Raw genomic sequence first — 27,561 nt, 5'->3', positions numbered from 1 at the left:
GTTATTTTGCTACTGGCACCGTATGACTGAAGTGATACGCATGTAAAACAAGAGCAAGTGAGGTAAGTTGAATGCTGATTGCACGCAACATTGACTGTGAGAGCCTTGTTCTCGCTTTGTGTCCAAAGCATAAATAGTTATTTTGTTATAATTCCATTTGAAGTTGATAAAAGTTCTGTTAATGTATAAATGATCAAGCATTTTCCATATCTTGTTATGAAAGATTCAGCGTGCATTAAATGCATCCAATCTTATTCACGCGGTCATGTTTAATGAACAAGCTCAATTTCAATTTTGCCACTCATGCGGCCTAGTCACTAGCTGAGTTTACCTATCAATGCTATAACACTTCCTACAATGCACCCTATTTAAACCACTCAAAATCATCTTTCCTCAGAACAGTCTACAAACACAGAACTGCCTCTACCCACTGCCTGATGGTTTCATTCCCCTTTCCCTATTAAAGAAACTATACAATGTGCACTCTATTACACTATATTACTAAACTCTCCTATAACACACTTCTCACTTTATTACTTTCTTTATGACACATTTAGGGTGATTTCATGTGGAGCATAAATCAGGCAGGTGATGGCTGGGTGCACACAGAGAGAGATTAGTGTGAATCCAAACTATACACTATCCAATAGGCAGTTTGCCAATTTGGAGGCTGAGCAGCCAAATTTGAAAGGCCTGCAGCAGTAAATTAAAGGGGTGGGGCGGAAGCATCAGGAGTGACAGGAAGCACCACTTTACAGCAGCAGTCGACATTCATGGATAACCTACAACAGCAAGAACATTAAACGTGGAAGTCTTTAAGGCTCAAAACCCACAAGTGACTGTTATACAAATGTGTGCCAAACCTGCATGCAGCGCTCCCTCACTATTACCGAGAAATCCTATCTTCCAATTTGTATCAATCATGCTTGGTGGGCAGGAACAGGAACTGCTGGTAGCAACGTGTAAATAGCTGTTAATTGGTGCCAGAGATTGTAATTAAGCCATTTGACCCCAATGAGAGGCTGAGTAATTTAGAAGGATGAAACATACAAGATTTTGAAGGGAACTGACAAGATAGACACTGTGAGGTTGCTGCCCTTGGCTATGGAATCTAGAATCTGGGGGCACATTCTTGGGGGCCAATCATTTAGGACTGAGATGAGAAGAGATTTCTTTGCTCAGAGGTTTGTGAATCTTTGGCATTCTCTATCCCAGAGGAATATGCATGCTACATCATCAAATATATTTTAGACTTAAATGGACAGAATTTTGGACTCTCAGGAAATAAAGGAATAGTGGGTGGGAAAGTGAAGTTAAGGTCTATGTTCAGTAATGATCATATTGAATGGTGGAGCAGGCTCGAAGAGTTGTATGGTCTATTTCTGCTCCTATTTCTCATGTCTATATGTTGATAATGTTCCCATCATTCATTGGTGGGCATTACAGCTAACTGTTTTGAGACCTACCCAAACTTTGTTCCATCCGTTGCATGAACTATTTTGGTCCCTCTACTGTTTTGTTTTTAAATGCAATTGGGATGATATGGACACAAAACCACATCATCATCTATAATAGTCATTTTGTAAGTCTACTGAAAGCGGCCTTATTGGTAGGATGTACTTTGGCCCTCCGCCTACCTGTTCATGTGCCCACATTGGAACAAATTGAAAAACAAATTGTGCACAGACTCCCAACTGAGTCATTCCTACTGCATATTCAATCCCACTCTTTCTTACAACCCACATCCCTCCTCTGTGTGATTTTTAAGATCCTCAACTTATTTTCCATCATGTAAATTTCTAATGACCGCTAATGTTGATAATTGATATTTTTCATGCAAAACACTGCCATTGTCAAAGTTTAATTCACCCATCATTATTTGAGGGGGCCCTATACGATCCACTGCTGAACTGATTCCTTATGCTCACTTCTGTACTAACTGACCTGTCAACACCTCATTTTAAAAATCTCTCACTCATTTTCAAATCCTCTGCTGACTTCCTGTCATCTCTGTAACCTCCTGCAACTGTGCATCCCTTTGGAAAATTTAGAAACCTCCAATTCTGATCTCCTGTGCATTCCCCACTTGCTTTGGCCCACCATTGGTGTTGTGTCTTCAGCTGTCTAGACCTTAAATTCTGGACTTCCTTCCCTAAATCTCTGCATCTCAAACATCTCCTTCTTTGGCTCTGTGTCAAATTTCTCTAATTGCTATTCCCTTCTGAAGCATTTGGATGTTTTGCTATGTTAAATGTGCTAGTTACAGCTGTTATTTTATACTGCTTGTTCATATCTCCCGTCTCTAGTGAGAATAAAAACAGTGGTCTGAAATTTTGCAATGACAGAGAGTCTTTCTGTCATTGTGAAAATGGTGGAAGAAGCTGTAAAAATTGAACTCTCACTCTTGAGCTAGGTTGGCATGGAGGATATGGATGAGGCATGGGGAGTGTGTGGGGGAGTAAAGAGTTGTGAGGGGTGCTGGCTGGAGGGCTGTATTTTGGTAACTTTCAATATAGTGCCGATGGACTGTGGCAGGCTTTCCATCCAGCCCGCCTCCACACCCAACAGTCTCCACAATCATTCCAATGTCACCTGGCCCAACACCCGAGACGGAACAAAGGTCCCAATTTTGAGTCCTTGTTTCCCGGCAGAGCTGGGAAATGTCCTGACTCTCTGCCCCTCATCTGGGAGTGGAAGTTTAGGTGTGTGTGGTGAACCATTGTTGGTTCCCACTAGGTAGTGCTGAGCCATGGTCTGGCCAGTACTATGAGTCTGTATATATGTTACTGTTGGGGTTAGGGTTGGGCTGTTCTACCTGTTAATATAGTTGTTATGGTACACCCCAGTCGGCTCCGCCTCCTGGGAGAGGTATAAAGGTCACTGCTCTGCCTGGTGACCCTTTAGTCTGGGATCGTGTACTGTATATGGTAGCTCTGTTATTGTTGTCAATAAAAGCCTTTATTTCCCGAGTACATCACGCCTCTTGTGTGTTATATCGCGCATCAATTTTATTGACAACAAATAAATTCTTTTTTTTGTGAAAAACAAACGACAAAGAAAACATGGAGCAAATGCTTAAACCCGAACGGCTTACGTTGGACCCATGTGCGGCGGGCGCATCGAACACTTTCGACCACTGGTTGAAGTGTTTCCAGGATTACCTCGACGCCTCCACGGCGGTCAACAACGACGCCGACAGACTCCGGGTCCTCCACGCAAGGGTAAGCGATGCTGTATACCTAGCGATCCGTGCGGCCACCGACTACAAAGGGGCCCTCGAGCTTCTCAAGAAGCGATACAACAAACCGCCGAATGAGATCCATGCTCGATATCTTCTAGCCACTCGACGGCAGCAGCCCGGCGAAACAACGGAACAGTACGCGTGCGAGCTTCAGCAGCTAGCCAGAGCCTGCAACTGCAAGGCAGTGTCGGCAGACCAGTACATGGACGACCTCGCTCGAGATGCGTTCGTGGCGGGAATCGGCTCGTCGTACATCCGCCTTCGGCTGTTGGAGCAAGGTAACCTCGACCTCACTAAATCCATAGAGTTAGCCGACGCTCTAGAAACGGCCTCCAAAAGTCTGGCGATGTACCCCGATGACCACGTGGAGACAGCGTGGCAGGGGCAGTCACAGACCCCACTTCATTCAGCGGGACTGAAAAACTGCGCGATTGCGTTCTCAGCCTCGGACCTGACGACGGCAGCAGCTCCAGGCGGCCCGCGGTGTTACTTCTGTGGGGGGGTGAAACACCCTCGGCAGCGATGTCCAGCTAAAGCGGTGTTGTGCTCCGCCTGCGGCAAGAAGGGGCACTATTCCAAGGTATGCCGGTCCAAACTTCCATCCAAGACCAGCAGTGCGGTGTGTGACTCCCCGGAGCCGGCCTCCTTGTCTTCTGCATCTTCAAGGTCTTCTGCCACGTGCGATTCCAGGACGTCGCCATTCCGAACGACGGAGTCGCAAGACACGTGCGACCTGCAGGGGCCGCAGGTTTTGGCGCCATCGGCCATGTGCGACCTATGGGGGCAGCCATGTTGGTCGGCACCGTCCGCGAATGACCAGCAGGGGTCCTCATCAACCATCTCAGCTGCCTGCAGTTGCGCCCATGAACCAACGGTGGCGTCGATCATCCTGGACCAGGCCAAGCCTCACAGACTCGACAAGTCCATGATGGACATACAGGTAAACAAACGCCCGATTTATTGTCTGTTTGACAGCGGGAGCACGGAAAGCTTCATTCATCCAGACACCATGAAGCGGTGTGGTCTCCAGATTCGGACTGTCAAGCAGACAATTTCGATGGCGTCAAGGTCCCGGTCTGTCACCGTGCTAGGGAGTTGCGTGGTCAATCTGACGGTGCAAAACACGGTCTACGAGAACTTCAAGCTCCTTGTGTTACCGCATCTTTGCGCGCCAATACTCCAAGGGCTAGATTTTATGGTCCACTTGAAGAGTGTAACCCTTCAGTACGGTGGGCCACTCCCTCCGCTTTCAGTGGGAGACCTGCAGCCTCTAAATTGCCCAACGCGCTCCACATGTAGCCTCTCAACGCTTAGGATTACCACACCCTCCCTATTCCAGAATCTCATGCCAGGCTGCAAGCCCATCGCAACAAAGAGCAGGCGTTACAGCGCTGAAGATCGGATCTTCATTCAATCTGAAGTTCAGCGGCTCCTCAAGGAAGGGATCATCCAACTTAGCGCTAGTCCCTGGAGTGCACAAGTCGTGGTGTTTAAGAATGGGAACAAACCCCGGATGGTCATAGACTATAGTCAGACCATCAACAGATACACGCAGCTGGATGCGTATCCTCTCCCGCGCATATCTGACATGGTCAACCAGATTGCGCAGTACCGGGTGTTCTCCACCATCGACTTAAAATCTGCTTACCACCAACTCCCCATTCGCCCAGAGGACCGACAATACACGGCCTTTGAGGCGGATGGTCGCCTGTACCATTTTTTAAGGGTTCCTTTTGGTGTCACGAATGGGGTCTCGGTCTTCCAGCGTGCTATGGACTGAATGGTGGACCAGAACGGGCTGCGGGCTACCTTCCCGTACCTGGATAACGTCACCATCTGCGGCCATGACCAGCAGGACCATGATGCCAACCTTTTTAGATTCCTACGCACTGCATCTCGCCTGAATCTGACCTACAACAGGGAGAAGTGTGTATTTCGCACGCGCCGCCTAGCTATCCTCGGATACGTGGTGGAAAACGGGGTCATTGGCCCTGATCCAGACCGTATGCGTCCTCTCCTCAAATTTCCCCTGCCCACTAGCGTCAAAGCACTGAGAAGATGCTTAGGCTTCTTCTCATACTACGCACAGTGGGTTCCCAATTACGCGGACAAAGCCCGTCCGCTCATCAAGTCTACCTCTTTTCCCCTAGCAACAGAGGCTCGCTTAGCCTTTGCAAGAATAAAAGCCGACATCACGAAAGCCACGATGCACGCTATCGACGAGTCCATCCCCTTCCAGGTGGAGAGTGATGCATCTGATTTCGCCCTGGCCGCCACACTTAACCAGGCGGGCAGGCCCGTCGCCTTTTTCTCTCGCACCCTCCAAGGCCCTGAAATTCGACACTCGGCGGTGGAAAAGGAGGCCCAGGCCATTGTGGAGGCTGTTCAGCATTGGCGCCATTACTTGGCGGGCAAACAGTTCACTCTGCTCACGGACCAGCGGTCCGTGGCGTTCATGTTTAACAACACGTTACGGGGTAAGATCAAGAATGATAAGATCTTGAGATGGAGAATCGAACTCTCCACCTACAATTATGATATCATGTATCGTCCAGGGAAGCTCAACGAGCCCTCGGATGCCCTGTCGCGTGGAACATGCGCTAGTATGCAGGAGAATCGATTGCAGGCTCTCCACAATGACCTCTGCCATCCGGGGGTCACTTAGCTCTACCACTTCATAAAAGCCCGGAATCTACCCTACTCGGTGGAGGATGTAAGGTCCATAACCAGAAGCTGCCGGGTATGCGCGGAATGCAAACCGCACTTTTACCGACCTGACAGGGCACAACTCGTTAAGGCCACTCGTCCCTTCGAAAGACTGAGTGTGGACTTTAAGAGCCCCCTTCCCTCGACAGATCGGAATGTGTACTTCCTCAATGTGGTTGATGAGTACTCACGATTCCCTTTTGTCATTCCCTGTTCTGATATGACCGCTGCCACGGTTATCAAGGCATTTCGTGATCTTTTCACCCTGTTCGGTTACCCCTGTTACATCCACAGTGATAGGGGCTCGTCGTTCATGAGCGATGACTTGAGGCAATACCTGCTCTCATACGGGATTGCCTCTAGTAGAACCACGAGCTACAACCCAAGGGGTAACGGACAGGTCGAACGAGAGAATGCTACAGTCTGGAAGGCTGTCTTACTGGCGTTGAAGTCTAAAGGTCTTCCAGTCTCCCGTTGGCAAGAGGTACTCCCTGATGCGCTCCACTCCATACGCTCACTCCTGTGTACGGCAACCAACGCTACTCCTCATGAGAGAATGTTTTCATTCCCTAGGAAGTCTTCCTCTGGGACCTCATTACCGTCTTGGTTGACGTACTCAGGACCTGTCCTCCTGCGGCGCCATGTTAGGACCCGCAAGTCCGACCCTCTGGTTGAACAGGTCCATCTCCTCCATGCCAACCCTCAGTATGCCTACGTGGCATATCCTGACGGGCGAGAGGACACGGTCTCGATTCGAGATCTGGCGCCAGCAGGGGGCTTGGAAACCCCTGTCGCTCCCACACCTCCTGTTAGGGACCCCCCATCCATTTTTTTCCCTCCTGACACGGCGCGGGCAGTATCGGGACCACCACTTAACCCTCTTACTCCCGTGTACAGCTTGCCTGAGTCTAGGAGATGGTCGCCACTCCAAGGCATGCCCGAGTTCAGCGGATTGTCACCACCTCGGGGTCTACCAGCCCGTGAGGCACTGGAGGAGTCGCTGGACACCACCTTGGAGAGAACGTCACCGCGATTGCCTGAACCGGTGTCATCGCCGGTGTTGAGGAGGTCACAACGACGGTGCGGTCCCCCAGACCGCTTGAACTTATAGACCGATGACCAATTGTTCTGTGTTTTGTACCCCGCCGGCCTTTGTTTTCAAAGGAGGGGTGAATGTGGTGAACCATTGTTGGTTCCCACTAGGTAGTGCTGAGCCATGGTCTGGCCAGTACTATGAGTCTGTATATATGTTACTGTTGGGGTTAGGGTTGGGCTGTTCTACCTGTTAATATAGTTGTTATGGTACACCCCAGTCGGCTCCGCCTCCTGGGAGAGGTATAAAGGTCACTGCTCTGCCTGGTGACCCTTTAGTCTGGGATCGTGTACTGTATATGGTAGCTCTGTTATTGTTGTCAATAAAAGCCTTTATTTCCCGAGTACATCACGCCTCTCGTGTGTTATATCGCGCATCAGTGTGTTACTCTTTCCCTCTAACTCTTTAATTGAGTGCCAGACTCTCTGTAGAATGTTGGGTCCCAATTGCTATATCGGTGGGAAGTTAAGGGACCACCACCTCATGTTTACTAAATCTGGCTCCGTGGATTCAACAGCATAGAACCACATCACTAAATGTGTATAGAATAGCTCATTGAGTATATATGTGTTCTTTGACAGGGCAATCCCACAGTCTGTTCTCTGTATATCCCTTTTTTGGAATATGTAGCCACTTTTCCTTGCAAGATGCAATGATCCCTGTCTCAACTATACCATGTTCCAATGAATTTTTGTACAAAGAAATATCTCCTGATCTCAGTCTCTTAATGATGATTTTAAATTGATCACTCTTTATCACTGACTTTGTAACCAGAGGAAAGTATCTTGCCCTATTCATCCTATTAAAACTATTTGTAATTTCACAAACTTCGATTGGATCTCCTCCAAGCCTTCTCGGCTTAGTGGAAATAGTCCCAGTAGCTCCAGTTTTTCCTCATAAGTATAATTTTCTATCCATGGAATTTCTTTGATGAACCTATGCTGTAACGTTTGCTGAGCTTTACATGGAATCATAAAATCCCTACAGTGCAGAAGGAGGCCATTCGACCTATCGAGTCTGCATTGATCTCTGACGGTATCTTACCTAGGTTCTCCCCCCCCACCCTATTTTCATAACTCTACACATTCAGCATGGCTAAACCATCAAACCTAACATCTTGGGGGCAATTTAGCAAGGCCAATCCACCTAACCTGCACATCTTTGGACTATGGGAGAAAACTGGAGCACCTGAAGGAAACTCACTCCCACACAGACACAGGGAGAATGTGCAAACTCCACGCAGTCACCTGAGGCTGGAATCGAACCGGGGTCCCCGGTGCTGTGAGGCAGCAGTACTAACCGCTGTACCACTGCTGCCCATTGTGCCACTGTGCCGCCCATACAACCCTTTCAATGATGGAGCATGCAAAACAGTACACTCAATGTGACCTCATTATTACCCTGTAGAAATTGATTATTTGTTTAATCTGGCCCTTGATGCTGTCTTTACAAAACGCACAACTGGCATTTTTTATGTTTTGATCTCCCTGCACTTACACTTCCAGGATATTCATACGATTTTATTTCCCTGGGTATAAAATGCCATTGATCACCCAAATATCAGGCCATTCATATGATGGAGTGCAGTCCACAGAGGGAGATGCAAACAATAGTCTCCTATTGACTGCACTCTTGCATATAAAAAAGTATCTGCCCCAAAGGGCATAAAGCATGAAGTGATAGCAGTGCTTCAGATTAATAGTTAGTGATAAAACAAATAAATCAGCTAGCTGACTAAATCCCTCAAGTTGGTGAAAAGCATGATTTAACTACATTGCTTATCTGAATATGCTTATCTCTTGGTGCATACACAGACTGAGATAGCTTTGGGAGAAGGTAATTTTAGGAGAACAAAGGGACAGAGAAGAATGGGCTTTAAGAGCATATTCATATGTATGGAGGGCAACAACAAGAGGCCATGGAATGTTTTTCCCCTTCAAATGTAAGGCAGTAGCAGTGTTCTGTGTGTACATTAGCCCACAGTTGTGTTTCAGAGGGCTCTGGCTGGAATGCAGGGCTTGGAGATTACAGGCAGGATCTCCTGTTTAAATAGGTCTTCTGTTCACAGAGAACTTAATCGGGAGTTTTAGTCGTTGAATGCTAGTATCTGTGACCAACCAATTCTCCCTCTGGCTGAATGGTAGGATCTATAAGTTTCCCTCCACTGAAAGCAAAATGATTGATGCTGTTCTTCATGTTTATACATAGATATTAGGAGTTAGCCATTTGGTGTCCTGTTAAACCAGGCCCAAAAAAAGCAGGAAGCAGCTGGCACTTGCAATCCTTCATAAGCTGAATTCTTTATTTTTGTGTCATAAAGATGAGGGATTATGATGGTAAGAATTGAAACTCTCCCATTTAGGTAATCCTTTGTCAGCAACTGGAAGCAGAGAAAATTTTCAACTTCCACTCTTTCTCAGCAATGTACTGTACAGCCCCAACCTCAGAAAATCATTTCTATCTTGCATCTTTTTTACCATGTCTCTACGCCAGCCACTCAGCAGCTTCAATGAATGAGTTTATCAATGGGAGCTTCTTTAGGGATATTGGCTTTCTGTAGTAGCACCGTGCCCATTGATGAACTGAAGGGATGCCATTCGCATATTTCACATATACGTCTGAGTTCTTAATTTCAGCTGAAAGAAGATGCTAACTGGAGCTCAGTCAATTGCCCAAACCGAAATTTCCAAAGTGAAATGTCAGGGGCAGGGTCGCCAGTGGAACTCACGTACTTGCTGGTGGAAAGATACCTAGTGATATAGTGTCACTCTGGGAAATGTCACTTGGCTGCCTTTGCAACTCACAAGAGGGTAAATCGAAAAAAATAATTCAAAAAGAGGAATCAGGGAATCAAATTTGTCTCTGGCAACTGCCCTGCATGAGGAATGCTGATCTCTGCCTTAGTTCTTCCATGAAGTGCTTTGGAGTTATACTATACTAAAGGCAGTATATAAATGCAAGCTGTTGTTAGTTTACCACTGCACTGTCGTGACAAACATTTAAAAAAATTCTTTCAATGGCAATATAGATTCCTCCTGTTCCCATTTTTCGGCCTTGAAATTTCGAAGCTCGATAAATAAATCTGAGTAGGACAGAAAGTGGAAAAATCTAGGTCCTGTCATTCCCCTACTGTTAGATATTAATGTTAAACCCGCTGTTTACTGAATTTGATGAAGAATCTTCACAGTAAAGTGTCTGATATTGATTGTTCAAATTAAAAATGTTTTGCAGGCCAACTGTGAGGAACGGTATTTTGTAAGGGAAGTATCAGCCTAATCTAAACCAATAGCCAGGGTCAAGATTGTGAGTTACAGCTCTAAAGAACAAGAATGAATGATCCTAATGTTCTTTTCATATTCCATAGCTTCTTAAGCCATTAGTTATATTGCAATATAGGTGTTTTACATTGAAAGAGTTCCATTGACTACATGTATCTGATAATCCTACAATAAGAAGTCTCACAACACCAGGTTAAAGTCCAACAGGTTTATTTGGTAGCAAATACCATAAGCTTTCAGAGCACTGCTCCTTCGTCAGATGGAGTGGAAATGTGCTCTCAAACAGTGCACAGACACAGAAATCAAGTTACAGAATACTAATTAGAATGCGAATCTCTACAGCCAGTCAGGTCTTAAAGGTACAGACAATGTGGGTGGAGGGAGCATTCAACACAGGTTAAAGAGATGTGTATTGTCTCCAGACAGAAGAGCTAGTAGATTCTGCAAGACCAGGGGGAAAGCTGTGGGGGTTACTGATAATGTGACAGAAATCCAACATCCCGGTTTAGGCCATCCTCATGTGTGCGGAACTTGGCTATCAGTTTCTGCTCAGCGACTCTGCGCTGTCGTGTGTCGTGAAGGCTGCCTTGGAGAATGCTTACCTGAAGATCCAAGGCTGAATGCCCGTGACTGCTGAAGTGCTCCCCCACAGGAAGAGAACAGTCTTGCCTGGTGATTGTCGAGCGGTGTTCATTCATCCGTTGTCGTAGCGTCTGCATGGTTTCCCCAATGTACCATGCCTCGGGACATCCTTTCCTGCAACGTATCAGGTATTTTAACCTGGTGTTGTGAGACTTCTTATTGTAGGATTATCAGATACATGTAGTCAATGGAACTCTTTCAATGTAAAACACCTATATTGCAATATAACTAATGGCTTAAGAAGCTATGGAATATGAAAAGAACATTAGGATCATTCATTCTTGTTCTTTAGAGCTGTAACTCACAATCTTGACCCTGGCTATTGGTTTAGATTAGGCTGATACTTCCCTTACAAAATACCTTTCCTCACAGTTGGCCTGCAAAACATTTTTAATTTGAACAATCAATATCAGACACTTTACTGTGAAGATTCTTCATCAATACCATCTGACGAAGGGTCAGCGCTCCGAAAGCTTATGGTATTTGCTACCAAATAAACCTGTTGGACTTTAACCGGTGTTGTGAGACTTCTTACTGTACGTATCAGGTAGACAACGTTGGCCGAGTTGCAAGAGTAGGTACCAGTGCCTTCTAATTAGTATTCTGTAACTTGATTTCTGTGTCTGTTTGCACTGTTTGAGAGCACATTTCCACTCCATCTGACGAAGGAGCAGTGCTCCGAAAGCTTATGGTATTTGCTACCAAATAAACCTGTTGGACTTTAACCTGGTGTTGTGAGACTTCTTACTGTGTTTACCCCAGTCCAACGCCGGCATCTCCACATCAATCCTACAATTGACAGAATTCTTTAATTTACTAACAGATCTCTTGGATGGCACAGTGGTTAGCACTGCTGCCTTACAAAGCCAGGGACCCGGGTTTGATTTCCGGCTGGGTCACTGTCTGTGTGGAGTCTGCATGTTCTCCCCGTGTCTGAGTGGGTTTCCTCCAGGTGCTCTGGTTTCTTCCCACAGCCCATAAGATATGCGGGTTAGATGTATTGGCCATGCTAAATTCTCCCTCAGTGTACCCGAACAGGCGCTGGACTGTGGCAACTCAGGGATTTTCACAGTAACTTCATTGCAGTGTTAATGTAAGCCCGCTTGTAACATTAATAAATAAACTGTCACATTGCTCTGAGAGGGTCAGGTGTCATACTGTTGCAACAACCAGAGTTGCAGAGTTATAGAAGAGGGGAGATGAATACATATGCTCAGAAAAATTTCAGAAATAAGTTTAAAAAGTATTTCCTCAGTGATGGTGTGGCAAATGTTTTTGGTCAGTTACGGCTCAGTGGTAGCATTCTTGTCCCTCTGTTGGACGGCTGTGGGTTCGTTTCCCACTCTTAGTTGAATGTAAAAGATCCCAGGACACTAAAGGAGAGCAGCAGAGTTACCCTGGTGTTTACCCATTAATCAACAACATGGAAGCAAATTATCTGCTCATTGTCACATGGCTACTTATGGGAGCTTACTGTGCTGTGGCTAACACATTTCCTATATTCGCTTAGTCATTATATTTTGAAGTGCTTAATTACCTGTAAAGTGCTTTCAAACATCCTGACATTGTGAAAAGCTCTAATTGATCCTTCCTTACTTTCTTATCTATAGCTATTTTAGTCAGGATTGAAAATATATACAAGAATACATAATGCTTAAGAAAAGCTAAGCTATTTTGCATATTTGGTTCCTTAAAAAAACATTTCTGCAGTAGCATTTAGTGTTAGATATACAGGGTGGCATAGTGGTTAGCACTGCTGCCTCACAGCACCAGGGACCCAGGTTCAATTTCGGCCTTAGGTGACTGTGTAGAGTTTGCACGTTCTCCCTGTGTCTGCATGGATTTCCTTTGGGTGCTCCAGTTTCCTCCCACACTCCAAAGATGTGCAGGTTAGGTGGATTGGCCATGGTAAATTGCCCTTAGTGTCTCAGGATGTGTCTATTAGCAGGGTAAATATGTGGGGTTATGGGGGTAGGACCAGAGTAGGATGCTTTGTCAGAGAATCAGCGCAGACTCGATGGGCTGAATGGCCTCCTTCTGCACGGTGTGGATTCTATATAGGGGTAAATGTTTTGAGTCCCGCCTGCCGCAGGTATCATCGTGGACAGGACAAGCAATTGGATCGACCATTGAAAGATCCATTGACCTTCGGCAGGAATTTCTGGTCTCGGGACTGGAAAATTCCACCCGTTGGCTGCAGTTCTCCCGAATTGGGGCTAAGTGCCCAGCAGATAGATGCTAATTTATTCATAGCAGACAACCCGCCGGCCAGCCCCACTTTTCCAAGACCGGGCTGCCATTTTTAAATGGCGACCTGATTACTACGCTCGGAGACAGGTCCCCCTCCTTCAAAAACGTAAATGGTGGCCACACCATTGAGTCTCCAATTGAAATTAAAACTAATGGGATGATAGATGTGATAGATTTGTTAGAAATGGCAGTGAAAACAATAGCACTGCAGCTGTGTTATTTGATTCGTAATCTAAGTGGACTAATGGTCTGTAAGCATGAGATCAATTCCTGCAATGGCAGCTGGGGAACTTAAATTCAATAAATCTGGAATCAAAGGGTTTAGCAACAGTTAGTGATCATGGAATGACCTGGTTCCATGTGGATTGCTAATGTCCTTTGGTGAAGGAAATCTGCTGTCCTTACCGGATTCTTAAGTGCAAACTGAAATGGCCAATCAAGCCACTTTTTAAAAAAAAATCAAACTATCACAAAAACGTTGAATAGAAATAAAATGGGTAACCCAGCATTGACCTTAACACCAGAAATATCAAAGACTCTCCCAGCCCAGCCCGCAAAGCCCTCCTCACAAATATCTGGGTTGTGCGGGTTAGGTTGATTGGCCATGCTAAAATTGCCCCTTAGTGTCCTGAGATGCGTAGGTTAGAGCGATTAGCGGGTAAAATATGTAGGGATATGGGGGTAGGGCCTAGGTGGGATTGTGGTCGGTGCAGACTCAATGGGCCGAATGGCCTCTTTCTGCATTGTAGGGTTTCTATGATTCTATGACTTGTTCCAAAATCGGGAAAGCTGTTCCTCAGATGTGTGAAGCAACAGTCTGACATACTCATTATACTCATTGAATCCTACTTTACAGAGCATGTCCCAGACACCACCATCATCATCCTTGGCTACGTCATGTTTCATCAGCAAGCCAAATCCACCAGAGGTGTGGCACGGTGGTATATCATCAAAGACACCAAGAGTCTTCAACATTGATTCTGGTCTCCATGAAGTTTTATGGCACTAGGTCAAACGTGTGCAAGGAAACCTCCCACTGATTACCACCTACTACTCCCCCCAAATTCATTAATCAATATCCTCCCCATGCTGAACAAAACTCGGAAGAACCACTAATGGCAGCAAGGGCACAGAATGTACGCTGGATGGTGACTTCAGTGCTCATCACCAAGAGTTATCCACAAGCACCTACTGATTCAGCTGGCTGAGTTCTAAGGGAGTTTTCTGCCAGACTACACCTGCAGGCCATCAACAGCAGCAGAGTTGTGCTCTACTGCCATCTGTAACTTCATGGTATGGCATATCCCCCACTCCAACATTACCATCAAACTAGGTGGACAACCCTGGTTCAATGAGGAGTATAGGAGACTGTTCCAAGAACAGGACCAGTCATATCTAAAAATGTGGTGCCAAACTGGTGAAGTTACAACACAGGGTTACATAATAAATAGCAGAAGCAGATTTTTATAGGCAAAGCTAAGCAAATCCACAACCAAAAGATCAAACCAAAACCCTTCAGTCTTGCCACACCAAGTCATAAATGTGATGGATCATTCAACAAATGATGGAAGGAGGATGTTCCATGAGCTTCCTCAGACTGAATGGTGGGGGAGCCCATCCCTTGAGTGCAAAGTACATAGCTGAAGCAATTATAGCCATCTTTAATCAAAGTTGTCAAATTAATGACCCATGTTGTCCTCCTCCTGATGTCCCTGGCATCCTTGATGCCAGTATTCAGCCAGTTCCATTCACTCCAGATGTTATCAAGAAACATAGAGCTCAGTGGATACAACAAAGGTTCTGACAACTCCAGATCTAGCTACAGCCCTGGTCAAGCTGTTCCAGAAGAACTACAACACTGGCATCAATCCAACACAGTGGAAAATTTTCCACGTTTGTTCTGTCCACGAAATTAAGGACAAATCCCAACTAGTCCGGTACTGCACCAGAATTCTACCCTCAATGATCAGCAAAGTGCTGGGAGATGTCATTGACAGTCCAATCAAGCCAATAACTTGTTCACTGATGCTCAGTTTGGATTCCACCAGGACCACTTAGCTCCAGACCTCAGTATAGCCTTAGCCCAAACATAGACAAAAAAGCTGAATTCCAGAAGTCAGGTGAGAGTGACAGCCCTTGATATCAAGACAGCATTTGATCGAATATGACATCAAGGAGCCCTATGAAAATTGAAGTCAATGGGAATTAGGGAGACTAAGGAAGGCGAGTAAACAGTGAAAAGTGGCACATTGTGAGTGTTGCAATATTTGCAGTGCCATCTTTCATCTGCGATATTAAAGTCTGTTATCTCAGCGGGACACAAAAGACTACTATTTTGAAGAGCAGGAGAGCTCTCTCCGTTCTGTCAATAATTAATCCTCAAACAATATCATAAAATCAGATTATCTGGTGATTAAAACATTGCTTTTGAAGAGAGCTTTCTGTTCGCATATTGACTGTCATGTTTTCCACACTGATGGCAGTTCAAGTGTCCTTCATTGACTGCAAGATGCTTTGGGAGGTCCTGAGATCGTGAAAGGTACAAGTCTATCTTTTCTCTATCCTATTTACTTTACATCCTGTCAACAGTCTGTAATAGTTTTCGTTTACTGGTTTAAGGAAAGCACAACTCGTTTATTTACAGATTAAAACTAAACAGAGGCTTTCAGCTTTGTGGCTACAGTCAGCTCCCGAGAAGGTTCTGGAACAGAAACCCTAACTCACCAGGGTGATTCCCCCACCCTGCTCTCCAGTTGGTTCCCTGGGTCATGTGACCCTTACTCTCAATCCTTAAAGGGACAATCACCCCACAGTCCTAGTCAAGCTTAAAGACCATTTTACTTATACATTAGAAAGGAATATTAAGTTTATTTATTTGTCACGGGTAGGCTTACATTAACACTGCAATGAAGTTACTGTGAAAATCTCCTAGTCACTACCTGTTCGGGTACATTAAGGGAAAATTTAACATGGTCAATGTCCCTAACTAGCACGTCTTTCAGACTATGGGAGGAAACTGGAGTACTCGGAGGAAACCCATGCAGACACGGGGAGAACCTGCAGACTCTGCACAATGACACAAGCCGGAATTGAACCCAGGGGTCCCTGGCACTGTGAGGCAGCAGTGCTAACCACTGTGCCACCGTGCCACCCATAAACTCTTAAATATTACATTAACCACCAGCATTTTCTTAAGAATGGCTAAGGGAGTCTTCATTAAAAAGCAATATGAGAGACCTTTGAACTTCAGGTTGACCCAGCAGATAAAGAAAACCATGTGATTGAATTACAAATTCCTTACAGACGCATTTCTAAATAACGTCACTTGGTAACAATACAGGCATTCCTGACAGGCATTCTTCATCAGCAGGCACTCCTAATGCAGAACTGCTTGTGAAGTGCAACAAGTGAATCTAGAGTGTTCTTGAAAGTCTGCGTCCAAGAAATAAGGACAAAAAAACAAGGATAAAAAAATTGAAGGTGAAGATGGAAATAAATTTACTCTTCATCAGCTGTGATAATGATGATTAAGAGTAGACCACACTGGGGTTCTGGAACATTTTTTTTATTCATTCATGGCATGTGGGAGTCGCTGGCCAAGCCAGCATTTACTGCCTATCCTTAATTGTCCTTGAGAAGGCAGTGGTGAGCTTGCTTTCTTGAACTGTCACAGTCCATGTAGTGTAGGTACATCCACAGTGCTATTAGGGGCAGGAGTTCCAGGAATTTGACCAAGCTACAGTGAAGGAATGGTGATATATTTCCAAGTCAGGATGGTGAGTGGTTTGAAAGAGAACTTTAGGGTGGTGATGTTCCAATGTAGATGCAGGAAGGATGTTCCCAATGATGGGGTGTCCAGAACCAGGGGTCACAGTCTGAGGATACAGGGTAGACCATTTAGGACGGAGTTGAGGAGACATTTCTTCACCCAAAATGTGGTGAACCTGTGAAATTCAGTACCACAGGAAATAGTTGATGCCAAAACATTGAATGTATTCAAGAGGCGGCTAGATATAACAGTTGAGGCAAATGGGATCAAAGGTTATAGGGAGAAAGCATAATTAGGCTATTGAGTTGGACAATCAGCCATGATCGTGATGAATGGTGGAGCAGGCTCAAAGGGCCGAATGGCCTCCTCCTGCTCCTATCTTCTATGTTTCTGTGTTTCTATATGTCTACTGCTCTTGTCTTTCTAGATGGTACTAGAAAATTAAGGAGATAGTCATCAACTTCAGGAAGTGTAGTGGAGGACATGCTCCTGTCTACATCAATGGGGATGAAGTAGAAATGGTCAAGAGCTTCAAGTTTTTAGGTGTCCAGATCACCTGTCCTGGTCCCTCCATGCCGATGCTATATTTAAGAAAGTTCACCAGTGTCTCTACTTTCTCAGAAGACTAAGGAAATTTGGCATGCCGATCAGGCGGGTTGCCTTGTTCTGGATGGTGTTAAGCTTCTTGATCCTCCATCCCAAACTCTTCATTGATGCTTTGCATTCCAATTGATTAGTTCAGATGCTATTGTGACAGTGAGAGAGGCATGCAGGGGAATTAGATAGCGATAGTGAGGATACCAGGTGAATCATAGAGCATGAGAGAAATGGTGAATATGTACCAACTTCCCAGCGAAGGCTGAAGAGAAGGCTACCCTTGGATTTGGAATCATGGGATCCAGAGCTTATGGATATTCACTTGAAAAGAAGGCAGTTAGATGTATGTGTAGTCTCTGAGGCTCATCTCCAACTATTTATGGCAACTGACAAGTATGACTCTTGAGGCTACAGTTTTCATTTAGGGGAACAATGGGAAGTGTCTTCTTCATTGAAGACATCACTGGAGCATGTGCTAGCATCATTTCCATCTTCAGAAAGTGCCTTGTGACCAGTCCATACATATACTCCACAGCAATACAGAAATTCTGTGGCAATAGGGGCAGAGTAGACAACAATCGGAAAACTTGCTTCCATGCCGTGGCAGCCTGAATGCATGTTACTGTTTCTCAGGGTTCTCAGTATTAGATCAGCCGTCCTGCTGATCAGTGAAGACACAGTTCCTATACCACTGAATAATGGTGGTTAGAATGCATCTACCTGATACAATTCTCAAGCCACAGCACACATCAGACCTCAGGCCAATCTCTCCCCAGCCTTCACTTAACTGCCTCCTCCACCAGCCCAACCCTCTAGAATACTCTATCAGTGGAAGGAAGAAGATTACACTGGGCTTCCCAGAAATTAACTCCAAAGCTGCAGCAGCAGCTCCTACCATGATGGTAAGACAATCTCTGCTTCATGACCCTTTTGTTGAATATGAGCAGTGAGCCATCTGTTGCAATATTGACCCTCAGCCTGAGGGGCACCAGTAAAGGTGAAAGAAAGGTTTCTATATAAGCACCCAGAGAAAGCATCGAGGTCAGGTTAAGTAGACTTGTTTTCATTTTTGGAATTTTCTACAATAAACGTGCTCTTTGTCACGAAGCAATGTGTGTGCTATTTATTCGACACTGCCCCTTTGGAAAGCAAGCAATCCCATAAAACTGGGTAACCCTGTCTCACTGCTGCCTTGCTGTGATATCATGCTTGAGTCAAAGCATTCCTATAATGAAACCTGGCTACAAAGATTGCTGTTTGAATTGAACCTGTGCCATACAGGTTGAGGCTGATGTTCATCTTCAAGACCACAGGGAAAGCACTGTAGATAGACCAGTGTAGCTCCAAGGTCCTAACATAGATGGCAACAGAACTACCCTATTGCCTCTCTGGTGAAAAACATTCTTCTTATACACATCTCCTCTTTAAGTTACTAGTACATCTCTGGAATTCTCTGCCCACTGAAGTGGTGGAGGCTACCTCGTTGAATATGTTTAAATCACGGATAGATGGATTCCTGATCAGTAAGGGAATTAGGGGTTATAGGGATCAGGCGGGTAAGTGGAACTGATCCACTTCAGATCAGCCATGATCTTATTGAATGGCGGGGCAGGCTCGAGGGGCTAGATGGCCTACTCCTGCTCCTATTTCTTATGTTCTTATATTAATGTGTGTTGTCTATATATTCTTTAAAATAGGAAGTCGAATTAATTGGGTTCAGCCTCCTTAAATGCTGCCTGACTTTCCTTTGCGCCATTTTGCTGCTACTGCTGCTGCTCCTTCTCCATGATGTACAATGGTTTGCCCACGGGAAATGCCATACCTGTTCCTAAGATGCCCTGATTTTTTTTGGGGGGAGGGGGGGATGGTGGGGGGGGGGGGGGGGGGGTAGGGGTAGGGGGGCGGAGGGAGAAAACCTCTCCGTGGTTTCACAGCTGTCAGAAGCAGTGAGAAGCAAGTCCAGATCTCTGGAGGCAGAATCCAAAAGAAAATAGTTGCAAGAATCACTGCTAAAACTCTTCTTCTGACTTAGAAATTTCTCACTGTCACCTGTCTCAGCTTTTCCTGACAATTTCTTTGAATTTTGAGCCCAACCCGCCCCGCCCCTTGATCTGCAAATGGAGTAGACACAAACATGTGAACCATGGGCTCTTGTGTTAGAGTGTAGGTAACTGATCTCAAATGGGATTCCTCCTTGTTGGAGGAGCCAAAAAGCCTGAGGCAATTCAGGGAGACAGATTTTGTGGCGGCAAACCAGTGTAAACAGCTTCCGCTCCCACTTTGCTGCCAAAAAAAGGATTAAACACTGAAATTATGCCAAAACCAATGTGGAAGTTCTCGGCTAACTTATTTCCAATTTTGTTCAGAAAACGATTTTGTTCCCATGACAGATTCCCATGACAGAACATGTGTTCCCATGACGCATATTGCCTAACCTATTTTCCCATGACAGAGAATGTCTGACCTGTGCTTCTCAGCAGTTACTATCTGACCTGTGTTCCTCGACAGATACTGTCTGACCCATATTCCTCAGCAGATACTGCCTGACCCATATTCCTCGGCAGATATTGCCAGAGCCGTGTTGCTTGACAGATACTGCCTGACCTGTGTTCCTGGGCAGATACTGCCTGACCCATATTCCTCGGCAGATATTGCCAGAGCCGTGTTGCTTGACAGATACTGCCTGACCTGTGTTCCTCAGCAGATACTGTCTGACCCATATTCCTCGGCAGATATTGCCAGAGCCGTGTTGCTTGACAGATACTGCCTGACCTGTGTTCCTGGGCAGATACTGCCTGACCTGTGTTCCCTGACAGATATTGATTGACATGTGTTCCCCAGCAGATGCCACCTGATCTGCGCTCCCCGGCAGATGCCGCCTGACCTGCATGCCATGATTCTGCATGACCTGTGTTCCTCGGCAGATATTGCTTGAACCATGCTCCTTGACATATACTGCCTGAACCGTACTCCTTGACAGATACTGCCTGACCTGGTAACTGTCTCTCACATTTTCCTCTTTAGTTTTCAATTTTGCTCTGCCCAGAGATCACAGTTAAATTCAAGTCCCAATTTGTTTTCTTGGATTGTCTATGGTTCTGGCTGACAGTTTAAAAATTCTGATGCTATGTTGCAGTGTTACACGCATTTGGAGGAGGAAGAGCTAAGAAGGAGCAACATTGACAGAATTTTGGGAGCAATCATTCTATTTTCTAATCCAACACTGATGTTAAAAAAGGGAGGGAAATATTGTAATAAAACAATAAGATTTTCGTATTTCATTCAAATTATAATGTACCCAAACTACTACTTTGCGGATACTTTAAGTGCTAGAGGTGCACAATGATAGATTATTTTTTTAATTGGGGAGAGTTTGCATTGTGGGTTTACTTAGGAACAAGACATTATTAATCGGATGGTGAGAAGGCTTTGTGTCCATGTTAGTTCATATTTTGATTTCAGCCACACCACCATGAGATGTGAAACATTGGCTAGGCAACAGTTCCACCTTAAAGAGTGAAAGAGAATGAATAAGTACATGGCTTCACCTGGCATTTCTCTCAGCCACTGATTTGAGAGTAGGAGACAGCCACCCCGCTCATTAGGTTTGGGAAATCCAGAAAAAGTGAGAAAGTAGACTTTTATTCAAAAGCTATCCTAAAATTAATGACCTGTTCAAAAAATAGGCCAAGGGAGTAAAGTCTTTTAGATGAAAGGTAAAAATCTCCATGGAAAATAAAGGTTAATAATGAATAGATGGCATCCAATTCTGAGATGTATTTTGGTGTATAGTATCTCAGTGTGCTAAAGGCCTGATTTTTAAAAAATATCTTGATAATGTTCATATGAAGCAATGGGGCATCTTAGTACTTTGAAATCGTAAATGCAAGTTGATGTTGTTTTGCTTTGTATATATCTCTTTACTGACTTATATGCCAGAATGAAATTAATTGCCAGCAAGTTGTTATGATAGCTTTGTTTGATCAGTGTGCACTGAGCTATGTAGGTGAGAAGAATTTTGTGTTAGTTGATCTCAACTAGGGTGGCCTAAGAGTAGCAATAATAGTCTCTTGGTGCCTTTGGGCTTTGAGAAAGGAAAAATCAGAAGGGCTCCATCCTAGATGAAAACCTAGCACCCGATAATCATACAGCTTGTTGACGCTTGCTGTCTCAGCTCATGGCTGAAGAATAAGCATTTTGGGAGAGGCATTGCAGGGCGACCTGTAACAGTAATCTAAATGATTCAGTAACTTCTGGGAGGTATTGGAGGGTAGCCAGCAAAGAACTAGCGCCTACAAGAGGTGGGGGGAGGGAAGGGAGGGGGTGTGGGGGGAGGAAAATTGAATACAAAAAAAACTTTAAAATACAAATTGTCAAATCAATACCTGTGATAAAGCTTCTGTGCGGATTAGGAACCATTTTTTTCAGAGGGGGCTGGGCTCAAGGAGGAATGGGGCAGAGGAAGTATTTTCACATCGTTCAGACCAAATTCTTGGCAATAATGTGAGAGAGAAAAATTACAATAAAGAATATTTATACATGTTTTCAAATGTCAACTTTCACTCAGCTCCCCTTGAATGCTAAAGATATGTGAAGAATTCCTTCTTTGTCAATCTCTTTTGGAGGGCAGCAGTGTTTTCTAAATGACTAGGTACTGTAGCAGAAAGCAGGTTGTCATTGTTGCAGCGAGGAGCTTGCATTGAAAAGGGTTAATCCTATTCTCCACAGATAGGACAAACGCTACCTTTTCTCCTTCCAGTGTGTGAAAGGATTTTAGTGCAGAGCTGGGGGGTAGGGGGGAGGTACCGGGGGACTGGAGCCACCTCCTCTCTTTCAGCTCCCTTTAAGAGCTATTGTTACCTCAGAGTGAGTGAGAGATAGAACCTTCCAGCAAACAGTGGGTGTAACGCGAGAGCTGCTAATTGAGATTTCTTATGCTGCTGACCCCTTCAGGGCACAGGCTTTGGCAATACTGTCTCAGTCAGACAGTGTGCAGAGAGCGAGCTGCGAGAACTGCCAGGCAATAGAGCCGAGAGCTTTGCAGCTACCTCCTATGTACAGTGAGAGTACAAACTGGGACACTTCTGTCTGGGAATAGTAGTCCCAATACCAGAAGAGAACGGCTCTGTGTTATAGAGTTAGACTTAAAAACGTTTTTTTCAGTGATCCAAGTGTGTAAACAGTCATCTTCCCGCCTAGAACTTTGTGTTGTTTACTTTGGATTTAAATGTGTAGCACATTTGTGACTGCCAGAGTATGAAGTCCGAAGGCAGTAAAGAGGGTGCTACACACAGGTAAAGTCGACTTCTGGCTGTGCCAAAGGTTCACAAGTTGTAAGAGAATTCATCTTGTAGCAATTGTATTTCACGGGATTTGCTGGGACAGCCAGAGACGTGAACTTTCCTAGGATTCACCAGTTTGCATTTGAAGGAACTTTTCCTGGAGAGTTGGAGACAAGGATTGAATACTATTATTGGAAGTTTAGTGCCTCTGTGCCCATCTTCCTCTCTGTGCTACGGTGGCACCAGTCTCCCTTTTGATGCGTTTCTGACTCAGACTGACTGTGTACAAACAGTAGAATAACTTCTTGCAGCTTTTTTCTTCTCGGCGTGTATTGAGTGGAAGGACAATTAGTGGAGTTTACTTAGTTCCCGGTATCGTCATCTTCATCTTGAGACTTTTATGGATCGACCGGTTGCTCTAACCAACATCTGAGTTACGACTTGTACGGTTAGTAATTTACCTGGGATGCTCTGAAGATTTACAAAGAGGTAAGTCTCTTAGCAGTAAGCAAGCAGTGGTGATGGTAGGCACGTATGTGGGTCTTGTGTGTGTTTAATGTATATAAAATGTGTAGTGGACAGAAGCCTTCTGATTGCTTGTGATAAACACCAGAATGTACATTCTTCTGCAACAGATTGTGAGCAGCCAACTGTGCTGAGGGTATATAATCCTCACGGGTGGACTGGCCATATGGGAAATCAAAAGATTTCCCTGTGTGCTTCAGTGAGTGATTCAATAACCCTGTATTTTCACCACCCCACTTATCCTGTTAATTTCTTTTAAATTCTCATTTCAGGGAAGCCAGTCCATTCCTGGTAATTAATTCTCTTTGTATTAAGCTGCTGCATGGGGTATATTTATTAATATTATGTCATCGTCATCTGGTTTGGGACACTCATACAAATATTGAAGTGGCAGGTCCACACCTGAGAAGTCAGCTTAATTCCTTCCTCTATATGTAGCAACAGTGTTTTATTCATTACTTATTGCCACCTGAAGATTCAAGATCAAAATAATGAACGTGGTGAGACACACTGCTTTCCTTCACTGTAGCTAGTGAATGGTTATAGAATATATTAAGAGACAGATATAATAATTGGAATCCTGAAGAGATGCCGCACATAAGATTCTGGCTGCTGTGACATTTTACATTGAATTACATCTGATTCTGTGGAACATCTTGTCAAGTCATCCCTGGGAATTAAATATGATACAACTAAAAGCCCCTCCAAACAGAACAAAATTGCTCACCTGAATGTCATCAAAATTAATCTTTCAAGAAGAGTGTAATCAGTCATAAAAATTTATTTGTAATTTTTCTACCAGACCTTTTCATTGATTCGTTCTATGACACAATGTTAATTGAGATGAACTTGCAATGTTTTACACTGTAAAATTAGTTCCAATCCAGTCCTTTTGCATGAAGGCTTTTGATGTGAAACGACACACTCTGAACCAGGCTGCTGCTGTTGTTAGGGCTTGTATCAGAAAGATATAATTCACAGGCACTTTCCAGAGTGGGGGAAACTTAGACTTATGTGTATTTATTATAATTTTACAGATTTAACACTTCCTGGAGGCAGATTCCTGTCTACAGATATCACCTGGTTAATTTTTATCATACTGTAAATTCTGCTAACCCACTTCTGAATGGGTCTCATTATTAAAACCAGGGGTATTGCTATATACACCCATCACCTGCATGAAATCACCTCTACAAGCATATAGACAGGCTCACAATCACCAGCCTGCATATACATTTATTGTCTTACCCATTCAAACACCAACTCAAAAAGACACAAGTCTCACTCTTTTAGATGACTCACTCTTATAGTGAGAACAAAGTATCCTGTTTTCTGCTGGAGAGTTTTAAATGCGTTCTCAGATTGAGTCTTACTCCCATGCTCAGGACCTCCTGCTATAGTTTTCCAGAAGTCATTGCCTTGCACTGATAAGGAAATCCATACGGTCAGAATTAATTTAATGAGATTTGATCTTTTCGAATTTACTGAGGAAATGTTATAAATCAAAAGGGTCAACCTCATTCAGACTACTTAGAGAAAAGCAACTTCCTTAGAGGAAATAGATAGTCCCCATCAGATCCCAGTAGGCACCAGCCAGTACGTGCTGAAAGCATGAATGATGTTTTTTTCAATGCATATTAATTACTATTTAAAGATGCCTCCAGTGGAGAGGAAAGAATAGTAGAGCCCTCTTATCAATGTGTACATAAGTGATTGTAATAGGAGACGTTGTTCCTTGCAAGGTTATTTTATACTGTTCCTAAATTAATCCACTATAGTAAATAATCAAAGCAGAGGTATTATGAATTCATGGTTTTACAAGAAATCACAAAGTTTATTTAAAAAATGTATCCAAACTCACCGACCTGCTGTTCTGAAGTGTAACAGAAATTCTGCAAGCCTACTGTAACTGATTACATCTCAAAATACTAAACAAAATTGGCCAATGTGTTGGATAAACAATTTCGTAGAAGGTCAGAAGATTAGGAGTGTACTGTTTAAAAACTGGTGCATTCCCTCACATCATGAGGTTTGTGCAAACCGTGAATGACAATCTCCATGCCCAAGCCGAGAATACTTTCACTTAAAATAATTGAAGGGGCTCCGTCAGTGGCTCAGTTCATTAAGGTAGTGTGCATGCACACTAGGAATGTTACAGTTTTGATTCCTTATCTCCGACAGGCCAATAGACAGCATTTATCTTCAGCACCCCTGGGTTAAGAACAGGAAAATCTTACAGAGTTCCTGCTCTAAATTACTCCAGTACCTGGAGTACTGCGTACAGTTTTGGCCTCCTTACTTGAGAAAGGATATACTGGCACTAGAGGGGGTGCAGAGAAGATTCACTAGGTTGATTCCGGAGTTGAGAGTGTTGCCTTATGAGGAGAGACTCAGTAGGTTGGGACTATACTCATTGGAATTTAGAAGAATGAGAGGGGGGGATCTTATAGAAACATATAAAATTATGAAGGGAATAGATAAGATCGAAGCAAGGAGGTTGTTTCCACTGGCGGGTGAAACTAGAACGAGGGGGCATTGCCTCAAAATAAGGGTGAACAGATTTAGGACTGAGTTGAGGAGGAACTTCTTCACCCAAAGGATTGTGAATCTGTGGAATTCCCTGCCCAGTGAAGCAGTTGAGGCCACCTTGTGAACGTTTTTAAGGCAAAGATAGATGGATTTTTGAACAGTAAAGGAATGAAGGGTACGGTGAGCAGAGCGGGTAAGTGGAGCTGAGTCCACGAAAAAATCAGTCATGAATGGCAGAGCAGCCTACTCCTGCTCCTAGTTCTTATGTGTCTCCTGACCCCAGGTAGACATGTACAGTACATTTGTGGATATGGGAAACTTGGAGTACTGGAGATTAATCCATACCTACAGAACAGCTCAGGAAAAAAGTCAGTAGGGGAGGTAGGAAGTTTGCAGAAAAGAGCTGTTTATTTGCTAGCACTTCAAAAAATACGAGATTAAATATTGTGCTAACCGTGGAGAACAAATCAGTGCTGACTCTTCTCTCTTGCTGTTTGTTATGAAATGTACTATAAATATCTTGGAATTATCACAATTTTACCAAAATTTAATTCCATGGATCAAAAGTTGATGCTTAATTGCTTCTTAAATGTTTTTAAAGGTTGCATGTAACCTTGGTATTTGCCCCACACTGGTGGACTTTTAATCCAGCTCAAAAGGCAGGCACATACTAGTTTGTTTTACGTTGCATGAATGATCCCTTTATAATGGAGCAATGTGGCAGGGGTGATAACAGAGAGAAATCCTAGTCCTAAAAGATGAATGGGTACTTGTAATACAACAGATGTATCTTCTCAAGCCATTTTCTGAGGAACCTGGTGTTCCTTTAGTTCCATGGCTGCTTCTCACTCTTGCTGGGGCAGGTTTCATCAGCCAACCAAGTTAGTGGATCGAATGCTTGATGTTGATGGTTTCCATATAGTTACATGTGATGTTGTCAATGGTCATAAAATAATACAGATGAGGAAGATAATTTACCCATTCTAATTTATCCATCCGGAGAAACTCTAACATTAGCTCATTGCAGCATCCAGTTGTTTCCTACATAATTCCCGCATTTTTGCCTCCGTTCTCTTTTAGACATTTATTCCACATTTTAATCATTTCTTGTGTGAAGAAGAATTTCCTGATTTCAACCCTAAAATTTCCTTTTACTAGTTTAAAGCTGTGTCCTCTAGTACTAATCCTACAGTAAATTTAAAGTAATATTCTGGATTATCTTTCCTGCAATGGCCTTCTTTGGAGAAAGCTTTGCTCATATCTTCCCTGCAAATACTTGGTAGAAGTATTAAACAGTATATTTACATTTATGTACTCATCCTCATGGTATAACCTATATTACTGCACTGCTAACCTGAGCCCGAGGCAACTTTTTCATTTGTGTATGAGCTGGAATTCTATCTCTTTTGTTCACTATCAGTGCTGGAGTCTAACACTCTCTTCGAGTTAGTCAGAGTCCACCTGTGTACCTTCTGTGTACCTGTCAGAACTGTTTTCCTACTCCATGACTGGAATCTTACCAGCCCTGAGGAGGGGAGGGGGTGGGATGAAGAAATTTGGAACACCATACATTGGTTCGGCTCCCTGATATGTTCCTGCCTTCAGGAGATCAGTGTCAGGAGTCCATCAGGGTATCGGAGGTGACCTCA

At 44.2% G+C, this 27,561-nt stretch overlaps 1 protein-coding gene across 1 annotated transcript in view; it reads left to right on the top strand.

Moving 5' to 3' along the window:
• Nucleotides 1–22,448: 22,448 nt before the first annotated feature.
• LOC144505208 (fibroblast growth factor receptor 4-like) overlaps nt 22,449–27,561 on the top strand; it is a 56,756-nt gene continuing 51,643 nt past the window's right edge. The window contains exon 1 of the mRNA XM_078231186.1: nt 22,449–23,347. The gene's annotated coding sequence lies outside the window, so the exon portion shown is untranslated. The remainder of the gene's footprint in view (nt 23,348–27,561) is intronic.

The sequence above is a fragment of the Mustelus asterias genome, chromosome 16 (assembly GCF_964213995.1).
Source record: "Mustelus asterias chromosome 16, sMusAst1.hap1.1, whole genome shotgun sequence".
NCBI classification, from domain to species: domain Eukaryota; kingdom Metazoa; phylum Chordata; class Chondrichthyes; order Carcharhiniformes; family Triakidae; genus Mustelus; species Mustelus asterias.
Note: the sequence above shows the minus strand (reverse complement) of the source record. Positions and strands in the feature narration are given on the sequence as shown.